The following is a 12,427-nucleotide window of genomic DNA, read 5'->3' as shown; positions in this document are numbered from 1 at the left end:
GGCGGTGCGAGCGATCTGCGAGAGGCCTCCAAACGAGCCGCGTCGCGCTGTCTCACAGCCTGGCAACTTTTATTTTCATTCAATTTCTGAGCCAAAGCGGGTCTCGCTCTTCGTCTGACGATCAGACGATTACACTCGGATTATAGTAATTAAGAAAAGTTATTAGTGGCGTAGCCGGGCCGCGATCGAAGGGATGCCAGGTTCATCAGCTAGTCCCGCCAAGCATTTCAACAGTTTTTACTCCAAGTTTTCTGCACTGCAATTTTTTTTCGAGCTGATTTTAATGCGGGCTGAGGCGGGATGAGGCCGACCTCAAGGAAAGGTGCGCCCGTGCCGTCCTTGTCCTTTGTGGCGTGGCTGGGCGGTCTGGCGGTCCTGAGGGCCTCCGTCCTGGCCTCCGTCTTGGCCTCCGCTCCGCGCCCTGCGGCCCTTTTAGCGGTCAGTGGCACTAATCGGACCGCGGAGGGCGCGGTGGGGCGCGGCGGGGCGCGGCCACCCCTGGAGCAGGACAAGGGCGTCCTGTTGTCGTCCACGCCATTGACAGAGCGCACCCGAGCCCACTTCCCCCGGGCACGTCGTCGTCGCCGTCGTCACCGCCGCTCTTCCTCTTTCCCACTTTTATTGTGGTCGATTTCGCACCCTCTCCAAGGTGTCTTCAGCGCTCCTCCGGGCGCTCCCCCTCCCACTTTGGATTCTGCAATGCCTTTTGCCTCGCCGCGGCATGCGGGGCGACGCGGGGCGACGCGGGGCTGGTGATGATGTCCCGACGGCACCCCCCTTCCTCGCCTTCCTCACCTTGTTGCCTCTCGTCTCGGCGACCAACCAACTCAATATCGCGGCTTCCGGAACTCATCGGCGACCTGCTCTCGGGAAGTCAGTCATTCGCGTGTAATACGCTTCGTCTCTCTCGCACCCCCGGGACGCGGCACGAGTGTGTCGGAGACGGTCGCAGGGCAAGAGGCTTGCTATTCGGCCGCAAGTTTGTTGCCCCAGTTTGTTTTTTTCCGCCTGGGAGGAGGAATTTACGTTCCTGGCGTGACGATATTCGTCCTGAAGGAACCGTGCCTCGCTAGGCGTGTGAGAAAGTCACTCCTCGTCGAGGCGAGACTCGTCGAGAGCAAGGACCAGCATTTTCATTTTCGCACGGCGGATATTGAACAACGTCAAAGAGCTATTTTTTCCCTGTCGAAATAATAATGATAAAAAGTTTGTCGGAATCGGGATTCGAACCCAGTGACCGCCGTGGCCCAATTAATGGAAGGGAGTCGTCACTGCTTCACCCACTCGGCCTGGCCGACACACGCCCCGTCATGGCCCGGGGATTGGTCCGTAGACATAGGGGGAAACCGGACAACCCCTCCGCCTCCGTCCGCCTCCGCCGCTCGAACGCGCGGCAGTTTCCCAGGCCCGGCCGAGGCACACTGTACAACCACCACACTGCGATCATGCTCGGCCCGGGGCGATGTCCCGGTGGCGCTGTCTGTCCGTCAGGACCAGCCGGCCGAGCCACACCACTATAAACTTGCACTCTGTCCGGCCGGCGGCGGCACGCGGCACGCGGCACGCGCGCCACCGGGCTTTGGCCCCAGGCCGTCACGTCACGCCGACACGGCGGACACGGTGGACTTTGCCCTGTAATTTGCACGCGTGTGCTTTTAGTGGCCATTACGATTTCATTACGAGAAACACGTGTGTGTGTGTGTGTGTGTGTGTGTGTGTGTGTGTGTGTGTGTGCGCGCACGGGCGCACACAGACACAACCGCACAGCACAGCATGGACGTGCACACGAGTCTCAGGCGGAGCGCGCGCGAGTGTGTGTGTGTGTATGTGTGCAGGCGTGCATGTGATGGGTTCAAGGAGCAGCACACTCCCCCCCCCCCCCCTCTCTCTCTCTCTCTCTCTCTCTCTCTCTCTCTCTCTCTCTCTCTCGCTCCCGGTCAGCCCGAACGGGCCTCCCCATTATTTTATGCACGAAGCTAATAATCAGTGTTTGCTGTTACAGGCGGCTCGGTGAGCAGCCGCCGAAGGGGTGCGCGCTGCTACGCGCTGCTAGCGCTTATTTCGTCGCTCCGTCTCTCTCGCACTCACATCTCGCGGCCCGTCGCGAGAGAGACGCGGCGCGGACCCGCTTCCCACCCCCTTCGCGACTCGCCTCGCTGTAAACGCACCCGCGCAACAGTGGGACTGCGAACGCTGCCAACAGTGGGACAACCTGACTCCGAAACCTGGCTCTGTCTCTCTCGCACTCATCGGGGCTTCCCGCAGGGTGCGAGAGAGGGAGCACTCTGCTGGCCAGCCCTTTAGTATTCATTGGCAGAGGACACTGCTCCATCAACCTGTCCGCCGCAGCCCCCCCCCCTCTTTAAGCACACTAAACCTCCTCTCCATACAATCTGGGAGGGGTTAGTGGCTGTAATACGAATCGAGGTACTTCCCCATTCAGGCGGTGTGGTTATGTCCCAGGGGGGCCCAGATTTCTGCAAAGATCGTAAAGGCGCACAGCCCTGCGGTCTGACGCGCGGTGGGGGCGGCGCGCTGGGGAGTTAATCAAGAAAGGGGTCGAAACAGTATAAAAAGGGGGTGAGGTGTTTGAATCAGCGCGGGGCCCGGACAATGCAGCTGCAGACTGCATCCGCAACGGTGCTTCGCCGCTGTCTCTCTCGCACTCACGGGGCGTCCTCATAGGTGCGAGAGAGACAGAGCGACGGAGCGCTGGTTCGCAAGCGGCCCGCTGGGTGCCGCGGGCGGTTTAGACCCGTTCTCGGTTCGAGGGTCGGCGGGGCTGGCCGGGTCGGGGCTGGCCGGGCCGCGCTCATAGAATTGCAGAGCGGGCGAGTGACCCTGCCTGTTTTTGGGACGAACGGCCGAACGGTCCTCGCGAGGGCCGCGGCCGGCGTGCCGCGGCGTTTTGGATGCGCGGCGCCCCACAGTGGGCCAGAAGACCAGCGCCGCCTTCACCAGTCTGCTGGCCCACTGTGGCACGGCGCAGAGTCTTCTAGTACTAGGACGTCCTCCTCGGCGCCACAGCCTCTCTTGGCTGGGCCCACCGCCCACCCTGGGGAACACTTACGCGGCCCGGAAGGGCCTCCAGTCGCCACAGCAGCGCCCCTTACTCTGTACTTACTACTTCCAGCAGGCCGGCCCTCACCAACACACGCGCCGGCGCCGTCGCCGCGTTTATGACCCCATTAGTCTTAGTGTGTTGAATCAAGCTACTCGCTGGGCGGCGGCGCGGCGGCGCGGGGTTGTCGTCGGCGACCTTGCCGCCGACCTTCACCGCCTTCCAGCCGCCGTTTACTACACTGGGGGCGCGAGGACGCCGACGAAAGGCACCGTGGCGTGTCGGAAAATGCTCTCGGGCCACGAAATTTCTCTTTGCCTTGAAGAAATGCAGACATGTTCCCGGCAGAAGAAATAGGGAAGAAATTTGCGCGGCGTCGCCCGGGGGAGGCCGGCGGGAGCGTGCCATGTAATGCAGGCGTAATGGGCTCACTGCAAATTATACACAACAGTGTTCCGCCCCCGCCCCGCCCCATTCCACCCCTCGCCGCGCAGCCACCCTCGGTACGCGACGTCTCACGGGAACACCGTCATCGCCACAATTGACAAGAATCAATTTTTTTTTGCCCCGAAAAAAAATAAATAAAATAAAATAATAAAGCTGCGAAGACGTCATGTTCTACGTTATTTTCCCTGCTTTAGACATTTCCACGCTGTATATTTGACCCTTCCTTTTCCTGGGCGTTCGTGGGTCCCGGGAAAAAGGCGCGAAATAGTGGGAATATGAAAGACGCCTCACCGCGCAGGGCGCGCGGCTGAACGGAGAGCGCTTTGCGGGCGGTCGGGCCGAGGGGGCGTGGGGGCGTGGGGGCGTGGCGTGGGGCCACAGCCGCGGGGAATCCGGGAAGTCGAACTCAGCGCAACTATACACTGTAATACGGCGTGGGGCGCACAGTGGGCCAGCAGACCGGTGGAGGCGGCCAAAAACCCGGGCGCCTTTTGGGCTCCAGAGTAGCTAAATGGGACTCGAACCTCACGTGTGACCCCACCTATGGATTTGCTCTCCGAACGAGGAATCCACTGGATCTCAAAAAGCGTCTAGAATTTTTGCCACCTCCGCCGGTCTTCTGGCCCACCGTGGGGCGCGGCCGGAACAGTGGCCTTCCCCTTCCCCCTTCCTCTGTGCCTTTGCCTCGGATCGGTGCCTTGCGGCAAGCCTCACAACACCCTGGCAGGACGCCAAGCCTCTAGGACTTGACGACCACCGCTTTATTGTGGGGTAAGTGAGTTAGGTCCCTGCCCTGTCGGTCCTGTCCGCGGGCACGGCCAGCACGGCCAGCACAGTGTGGACCCGGCCGGCACGGCGCCCGCGGCGCACGCCCCGGCGACACGTACACTGCCAGCCGGCCATGTCCTGCCGGGCTGACCAGTGGCCAGCCAGGCCAGCCACCGTCGCCCGACGAGGCCCTCGGGGGTGTTGGGGGTGACGGGGGCGTTGGGGTAGGACCCAGCTACCCGTTTCGCGCCGAAGGGCCCCCCCCCCCCCCCGCCAGCCCCGCAGCCAGCAGCCCGACGGCCGGACACCGGGCTCAGGTCAGTGGGGCGTGAGCCAGTCCCCGGAACGCTGGGAAGGGCAGCCCGGGGCCATCTCTGGAACCGCCTGCTGCGACATAACAACTTCCAAAAAAAAAATAAAATATTCTAAAATTCTTATTCTTTTTCTGCAAAATTGTGACTGTGCTTTTTTGGCCGCTGATTACGCAAGCCGTCGGACGTGCGTTGCGTCGCCGGTCGGGCCTGACACACTGTAAGGCGGCCAAGACACGCGTCGTCCCCCTGCAGCAACACTTTCTGCCACATTCATCATAATTCCGGAAAATCGATGAATGCGTGCGGGGCCCCGTGTCCAGCTTGCCGGCTTTGGGGCGGGGCGGACGGGTTCGCAGCCGCGGTGACGGATTCGAGACGAGCGACGAGTAGGGCCGCGGCGTGTCAACTTGACACCCTGTGGAGCCAACAGTGACGAATCGGCTGTCGGGTCGGGACGGTCGGGAGTCGACGGCAGAGTCGGGTGCATCATATCACGGCGGCGGTCCTTCACCCGCTCCCCGTTTTCGGCTGCTTTCCGCGTGCGTGAAATTCGACAATCGACAACGACCACACTGCCAAACCATTTCATCGTTACCCGTGTGGTGTTTCGGCTGCGGCCTTTTCTGAGGGCAGCGAGCGAGAGAGACAGTCCCGCTGGAGTGGCGCGGGAGCCCAGCCGGCCGCGTGCGAGCACTTGAAGTGACGGGCTGCATACGCTGGCCGTCGCCAGCGAGGCGGGGACTAGACGCCGCGAAGCCGCGAACCGCCAACTCCTGGCCAAGCCACAGCGCCGGCCGCGGACTGCGGTGCGGACTGGGGCACCGCCGGCCTGGTCAGGGCTATCGATTACCTCATCAAAAAGCAGCGCAAACGATGCCCCTTTTTTCGTTCGGCCGACCCGCTGGCGCGGGGAATCGAACCCGCGACCGAGCGGGAAACTCGGCGCAGCGCGAGGGACTTTGCTCATCGCACCCTGCGGAGAATTGTCGACGCGGACCGCGTTCTCTGCCCGTCGGCGTCCTCACCCCCGACGCTGTCGCCCCCACCCCTGCTTGCCGCGAAACGGTGCAAACAAACATTCAAGTGCGGAGCGCAGCGCGCAGCGCGCAGCGGGTTGCTGTCCGCACACGCGTCGCCGCCGCGCGGCCGTGGGTGCCGCGGCGCGCTGGACCCGGCGCGGCGGATAGAAAGAGAAAGACACCACCACCAGCGCGAGGATAGACAGGGATAGACGCCGCGGCGCTGTGGGCTTTCCCTCGAGGAGCGCGCGGCTATCTCCATCTTCAGGCACCATTACACCGCGCTTCCCTCGAGAAACAAACTTCAACAAACTTGAAAGCTTTTTGCAGTGTCCGATTGACGCATTGTTTCGTTTGCAACGCAGTGCAACGCAGCACCTGCGGCTCTTTCTCTCACCAGTTGGCTTCCAATGGGTTCGACCAACCCTTCCCTTCCCGGCCAAGGCGCAGCAAGGCAGCGGCCAGGCATCGCGATGTGGGCAGCAGCCGACTCTCTCTGTCTCTCTCGCACCCTTACGGGGAACCCCACGAGTGCGACAGAGACAGAGCGACGGAACGACCCGTCTGAATCGCTCGGCAGTGTGTTTAATAAGCTCGTCAAAGGGGCGGCCCAGCCTACCGTGCCGCCTGATTCCGAGAAGCGTCGCTCTGTCTCTCTCGCACTCACGGGGCGTTCTGCTGGGTGCGAGAGAGACAGAGCGACGACTCTGCAGTCGGCTAATCAGTGCGCGCAAGCCAAGCAGCTGCCGCGCGGGGCCGCGGGGCCGCAGGGGTGCCAACATGCAATTACCAGCCGCCTTTCGAAAAAGCAAAAGCACCACTTTGTCCCGTGTTTCTCGTGTCGCGGCACGCCGGCACGCGTCGCGCGGACCTGTGGGTGCGGCGCGGTGCGGCGCGGTGCGACGGCGGCCACCTCCCTCGCCCCGGGCACCCGCTCCCCCGCCGCCCCGCCGCCCCGCCGCCCCGCGCGCCGCGCGCGTGCCGCCGGCAATCGCTTCCCGACGAAAAAACAGATTAAAACAAATTAGAGGGCAGAGAGTCCCGGGGCGTGTTTCGGGAAGTGCTGAAACTCGCGACGCAGGGTTGCCAGCAAACGAGCCGCGCTGCGGAAAAACGGAAAAACGGGCAAACGGACAAACGGCCCCCGGCGCCGCGGCGGTGTTCGATTTGGCGCGTCGAGGCGGCCAGACGAAAAAAAGAGCTACTCTCTAAAACTCGCCGGCTGGCATGTCGGACCTTGCTTTTATTTTCACGGTTGGTATCTCCGTCGTATCGACGGCAAACTTCGCAGCAGACTGACTCCGAGAGTCGTTCTCGCGTCGCCCTGTCTCTCTCGCGCCCACGCGGCAACGTGAGTGTGAGAGAGGCAGAGCGACGACAACGACTCCGAGTGCAGGCCGTGGCGCCGCCTTCCGTGCGTGCGCTCGTTCCGGGGAGCAGTCGACGCGCTCATTAGTTTGTTTTGATGGAGCGTCACCGGAATCGATGCACTGCAAGCCCACTTACATCGCCACCCTTCCCTTGCGGCCTTGCGGCATCGGCCGTGTGACTGCGTGGGAAGGAGAGAGAGAGAGAGAGAGAGAGAGAGAGAGAGAGAGAGAGAGAGAGAGAGAGAGAGAGAGAGAGAGAGAGGCGGGGAATCGGCCGCCCTTATTGAATGCCAGCAAGCCAGCAATGGGAGGATGCGTGCCGGAGGCCACCACCGCCCCGGGCCACTCACACAGGCGCACAGGGGTGGGGGTGCTGCGAGGGGTGCGGGCTCACGACGAGTACCCACCGGCCCGGCCCGCCCGGGGTGGGCGCATCACCCTCTAAGCTCAATCAGAAGCCATATTGAGCCATCCCTCATCGCCCTAAACTACTCAACTACCGAGTGTTACTGTGGGACCCGCGACAAAGCCACCCCCGCGTCGGCCCCGGCGGAATCGGTGGGTACTTGGAGAGCAATTGGGTTCGCCCACCGCCAGTTTGGGCGTCGGGAGTCTTTGGCCGAGCCCGGAAAATCGGTTTCTCTTCCCTCCCACCTTCACCGTGTCGCCAATGGGTCCGTTTTCGGCCGGCGCCGCCCCGAACCTGCCCACGCCAGGCCGCCAACGCGCCAACGGGCCCCGAAATGGCGCGAAGCGCGAAGCGCGACCCTTTGCCGCCGAGCCGTGCCCTGCTGCCGGCACACTGATTCGCGTCACTCTGTCTCGCTCTGTCTCGCTCCCACTCGCGGGGCGTCCTGTGGGGCTGAGAGAGAGACAGAGCAACGAAACGACTCCCTGCCCCTCGAACACACAGACTGACACAGCGCTGTGGCAAACACCGCATCGCGGCCATGCGGCACTTCCACCCGCGAGTGACCGCAGAACGGCGGCCTTGGACGCCGAGCTCCTACACTGCAGCCCTGAAGGGAAAGACCCATCAGTGAGAACCCACTCGTGCTATCGGTGGGCAAAGCAGTACGTAGTCGGCGCCCCGCCCAGGTGAGAACGCGGACGGAGGCGCGACGGCCGTTTGGACACGGATGAGCGCTTCCAGCGTGTGGGAGCGGGAGGGAGGGAGACGCCGAGTGATAAGACGCACCGAGAGAGCGAGAGAGAGAGCGTCCCCCGCGATAAGGTAATCGAGGGCGTCTTCGGGCCGCACCACATTCACAGGTACTTTCCATTGGTTTTTTTTTCTCGCGCCGAAATGGGCGTTGTCGCGTCGCTGTGTTGCCGCGCCAGTCAGCCGTTTGTCGCAAACAGTGGAAAGGAGTGACCCACTCGAAAGCCCCGGTCAGGCCATCCAATCATTACAATGAGAGGCTGGTAAACAGATTACTATCACCGGCACGCGCTCTCATTAAACCCCCACTCCTCCCCCTCCCCCTCCCTCTCTCTCTCTCTCTCATACACACACACACACACACACACACGCACGCACGCCTCCGTCGAGAGGTGTGCCGTTCCTCTCCCATCAAACAACTATGCCTTCCCCGGCACTCTCCCACACCACCCTCCTCCCCCTCCTCCCCTCCTCCCCCGCACCGACCGATGCCGATTGCGTTGGAGCATTTCGAGTGGCGCGGTGCGGCGCGGCGCGCCGGGTCACGCTTGTTGGTTTGTTGACACTATCGGTTGGGTTCGGCTTCGATTCGGCGGCGCGAGCGGGCCGCCCCCGACATGGGGTCTCTACGACGCGCTGCCGCGAAAAGAGAAAAGTTGAAAAGTCTCCAATTTTTTCTTCGGGTGGTTTGAAGGGCGTGTGGCAATGTGAGATTGTTCACTCCCTGGCGCCGGCCTTGGAAGGTTGTTAGACGGCGGCCGCAGCAAGGCAGCAGGGCGGCAGGGCAGCGAGGGCAGTGCAGGGCAGAGAGGAAGGGCGGGGCGGGGCGGGGGGCGGGGCGGGGCGGAGGGAGAGGGGCTTGGAGGGAATTGGACGGGAAAGGCCCATGCCGCTTCTCTGACAGGGGGGTAATGGGATTTTAAATAAAGACTGTCCCGTGTCCCGCCGCGCCACGTCACGCCCACCCCGCCCCGCCCGCCCCGCCCCGCCCCGCCCCCCCCCCCCGCCCCGCCCCGCCCCACCGCGCCATCCGGCGGGCCGTCCGGCGAGCCCCTTTCTTCTGTGTCGTCGTCGGAGATGTCATGCCGCCCAGCTTATGCGCGCAACTTTCGAGGGGCTCCATACCTTCTGATCTGGCTTTGCCTCCGAGAAAGAAGTACAGGCAGAAAAGTTGTAAAAAGTTTGGCCGGCTTAGCACACTGTCGGCGCGTCTACGCGATACTCCCAGCTGCACCGGTCCATGTTTGCCGATATTTCATACTGACATCATCTGACCTTCATTTTATTCATGTCGGCCGTCCGCACAAAGGCGGGCCGGGCAGGCCGAGCAAACAGTGGAGGGCCGCGGGCCGGCCGGGCTCTAGGGGTCGGCTTTGTAATGTTACAGCGTTTAGAGAAATATTCCCGACTGATTATGAGCCGAGGATCACATCGGGATCACACGCCGCCTCGGGCGGAGTCGAACCCCGGACCGCGAGCTCGGCGAGAGCGCACTCTGGTCCCGAATACCCGCAACTGTTCGAGTTTTCAAGTAGCGATGGTTTTTCTTGTTCTTGGTCGGCAGCGCCGGGTCTCGCTTTCGGATTATCGGCTTTGGCGTGGCGTTTGCGAGTCGCTACAATGCCTCCGTGTGTGCCGACGAGTGTGTCTGTGGTGTGTGTGTGTGCGCACGCCCAAGGGTGTCAGGCGGTGTCAGGCGGTTCGAGGAGACAACTCTTTTCATCGGCCTGGCCAGGACGAGCCAGGGCCAGCCCCAGGGCCGCGGGCGACGCGGTGCAAATCTGCGGTGACATTTGTGGAGTAGCTTACACTCATTGTGTCGTCGTCGGCGGCGAGGCCGAGGCGGTGGCGCGGCGGGCAGGAAGCGCCTGGGGCTGCCGAAAGCGACACACATACACTCACACACACACACACACACACACACACACACACACTTGTATTTCGATATGTCTCCGTTTTCCAGCGTACTTCTAGTGGGCCCTATGTCGCTCTTGTTCGACGGCCGCCGGCCCGTCCGGCGCGTCCCCGGAGGGTCAGGTGGAGACAGGCGCACGACGGCCAGGCGCGGACGGAGTAGGCCAGGGCGGGCCGGGCCAGGCCGAGGGCCGGTGGGCCTGCACTGCAAGCCGGAAAGAGGACCTGGCGGACCGGGGAAGGGAAGGCCAGAAGGCCACGTCGCAAATAATGGATACGCACTGCCAGCCGTTTTATTTGTCTCTCCCACGGGACTCGCCCCGCCCCGCCCCGCCCCGCAGAGCCATGTAAATCCCATCCAATCTGACACCAGTTACGCGAGTCTCGCGTCGCAGCTTGAGAGTGTGTGTGTGCGTGACTGTGTCAGTGTGTCAGTGAGCTCGCGACAATAACAGTGCAGGGCGCTGGGCACGATGGCAAACAGCGCATCCTTCTCCATCTGTGCTAATCCCCTTAATCAGCAAAGACCTCTTTTTCCCGCGGCGGTGGTTTTCGGGAGTGTGCGCCGCGCGGCTCGGCGTGTCACCCACACTGCTGACGAGTCGCTCTGTCTCTCTCGCACCCCCGCGGGGCGGGCTGCGGCCTGCGGGGCGGATACCTGGCGACACGCCGCGGCCGTAGCGGCACCCCGCCCCTCGCACAGTGTCCCTCGCGGCTCCCTCGCGGCCCGGGCAGCATTTAGCAGTGTGTTTGCCGAGCGCATTAGCCACCGGATATCTCGGATCTTGCAATAATAACCCGAAAACCAGCGCGCCGTGTGTCCTGCCAGTCCTGCTTGTTTCCCGATGCACCGGTGCTGCACCCCGACTGCCGCGTCGCACTCCCTCTAATTGGCTGCATATTTTCTCGTGAAAAAAATCTTTGATTCATCTCCGCGGCTAAAATTTTTTTCTTTTTCCAGCCGAGGCCGGCGAACCGCAGCCGCAAGAAGAATTTTTGCGAGTGGCGCGCGCATCCGTTTATCCTTTGTCGTGTTGTGTGCTGATCCCAATTCGTCATTCTTAGCCGAGTCGGCCGCTCCAGAAAGGGTCGCGCTGGGCCGCGCCTGGGCCGAGCCTGGCCTGGGGGGCGTCTAGTCTCGTGGACGGCCCCGCCCTCGTGATGGATTCGCCTGCAGAGCAAGTTCAGTTGCCACCACACTGCGCTGGTTGCAGAATGGAAAGCCCAATTTCAGCACCAAAAACCTTCAATTTCGGAGAGAACCCTCCCCCCCCACCAAAAAATAATAAAATTATTGAAGGTAAATTAAAATTTTGGATTGAAAGTGCTGCTGCTCCATCGAGAATGTCTGTTCAAGATGTCCTCCGCCCTCCTCATACATTGGACCGGCGCTCCCGCTTGACTGTACCACTCACACTGTACGAGCACCGCTGTGTTCATCTTTGGTTTAGACGGCAGTGTTCCTAGCCGCGTCCACGGCGAGACTGGCCGGGCCGTTTGGCGAGCGCGGCGCGGCGCGGTGCGAGGCGTTTGCGTCGGGTCGGCCTGGCCCGTGATGGATCACGGCTCGACCTGTGTTGACGCTCTCGAGGAGTAGCCGCAAATTTGATTAATGGTACGGCAGAAGTCGCCCGGAGTAGCTGCCCCGCGCCACCACGCCTCCAAACGTGCCCGGGTGGAAAAGTCAAGGACTCTCCCAATTTTTTTTTCGCGAAACGTTTTTAGGTGGCGTAATTAACCTGGTGGCAGGGACTGGGCCACCCTGTTTTCACCGCTCTCTCTCTTTGGTTTCAAAGGCCGCGGTTTTCCGACGGGAGTGTACCTCGCGGCCTCGCGCACCGAGTGCCCGCCGGACCGCCGCCGCGGGCCAGACAGCGAGGCGAGACGGTTTGGAGGGGTGCTACACTGGCAAGTCTGGTGTATCGAATGCAGTTGAATGAAACGAGAGGCCGGGGGAGGGGGTAGGTGTCGAAGGGTCTGCACCGTAATCAGAGACTCACAGTGCAGTGTCGGAGAGGGGTATGGCGGGAATGGCGGCCGCGGGTAGCTCACTGTAAGTGCGCGGCCCGCGCGGCCAGTTACGCGGGTCCAAGGGGTGGCCTTCGGGGGAGGAGCCTGTCGCGGCCATGGCGGCCAGGGGTGGGGCGAGAGGAGGGCGTGGGGGGGAGGCACTGATTTAATAAGCTTTTACATACAAATGCGACACATATTGCAGCTCACCCCTTCGCCTGCCTTCGCCTGCCTTCGCCCGGTCGCTTGTTCATTCCTATTCATATGCTACTTAGGGTCATCAGTTTGAGGATCTAGCAGACCGACAACAGCAGCCTGCGGCCAAAAATGTTAGCAGTTTGGTTTTTTGAAGAAAAAAATGG

Source organism: Thrips palmi, unplaced genomic scaffold (genome assembly GCF_012932325.1).
Source record: "Thrips palmi isolate BJ-2018 unplaced genomic scaffold, TpBJ-2018v1 HiC_scaffold_7, whole genome shotgun sequence".
Lineage (NCBI taxonomy): Eukaryota > Metazoa > Arthropoda > Insecta > Thysanoptera > Thripidae > Thrips > Thrips palmi.
This window is presented reverse-complemented; position numbering follows the sequence as displayed.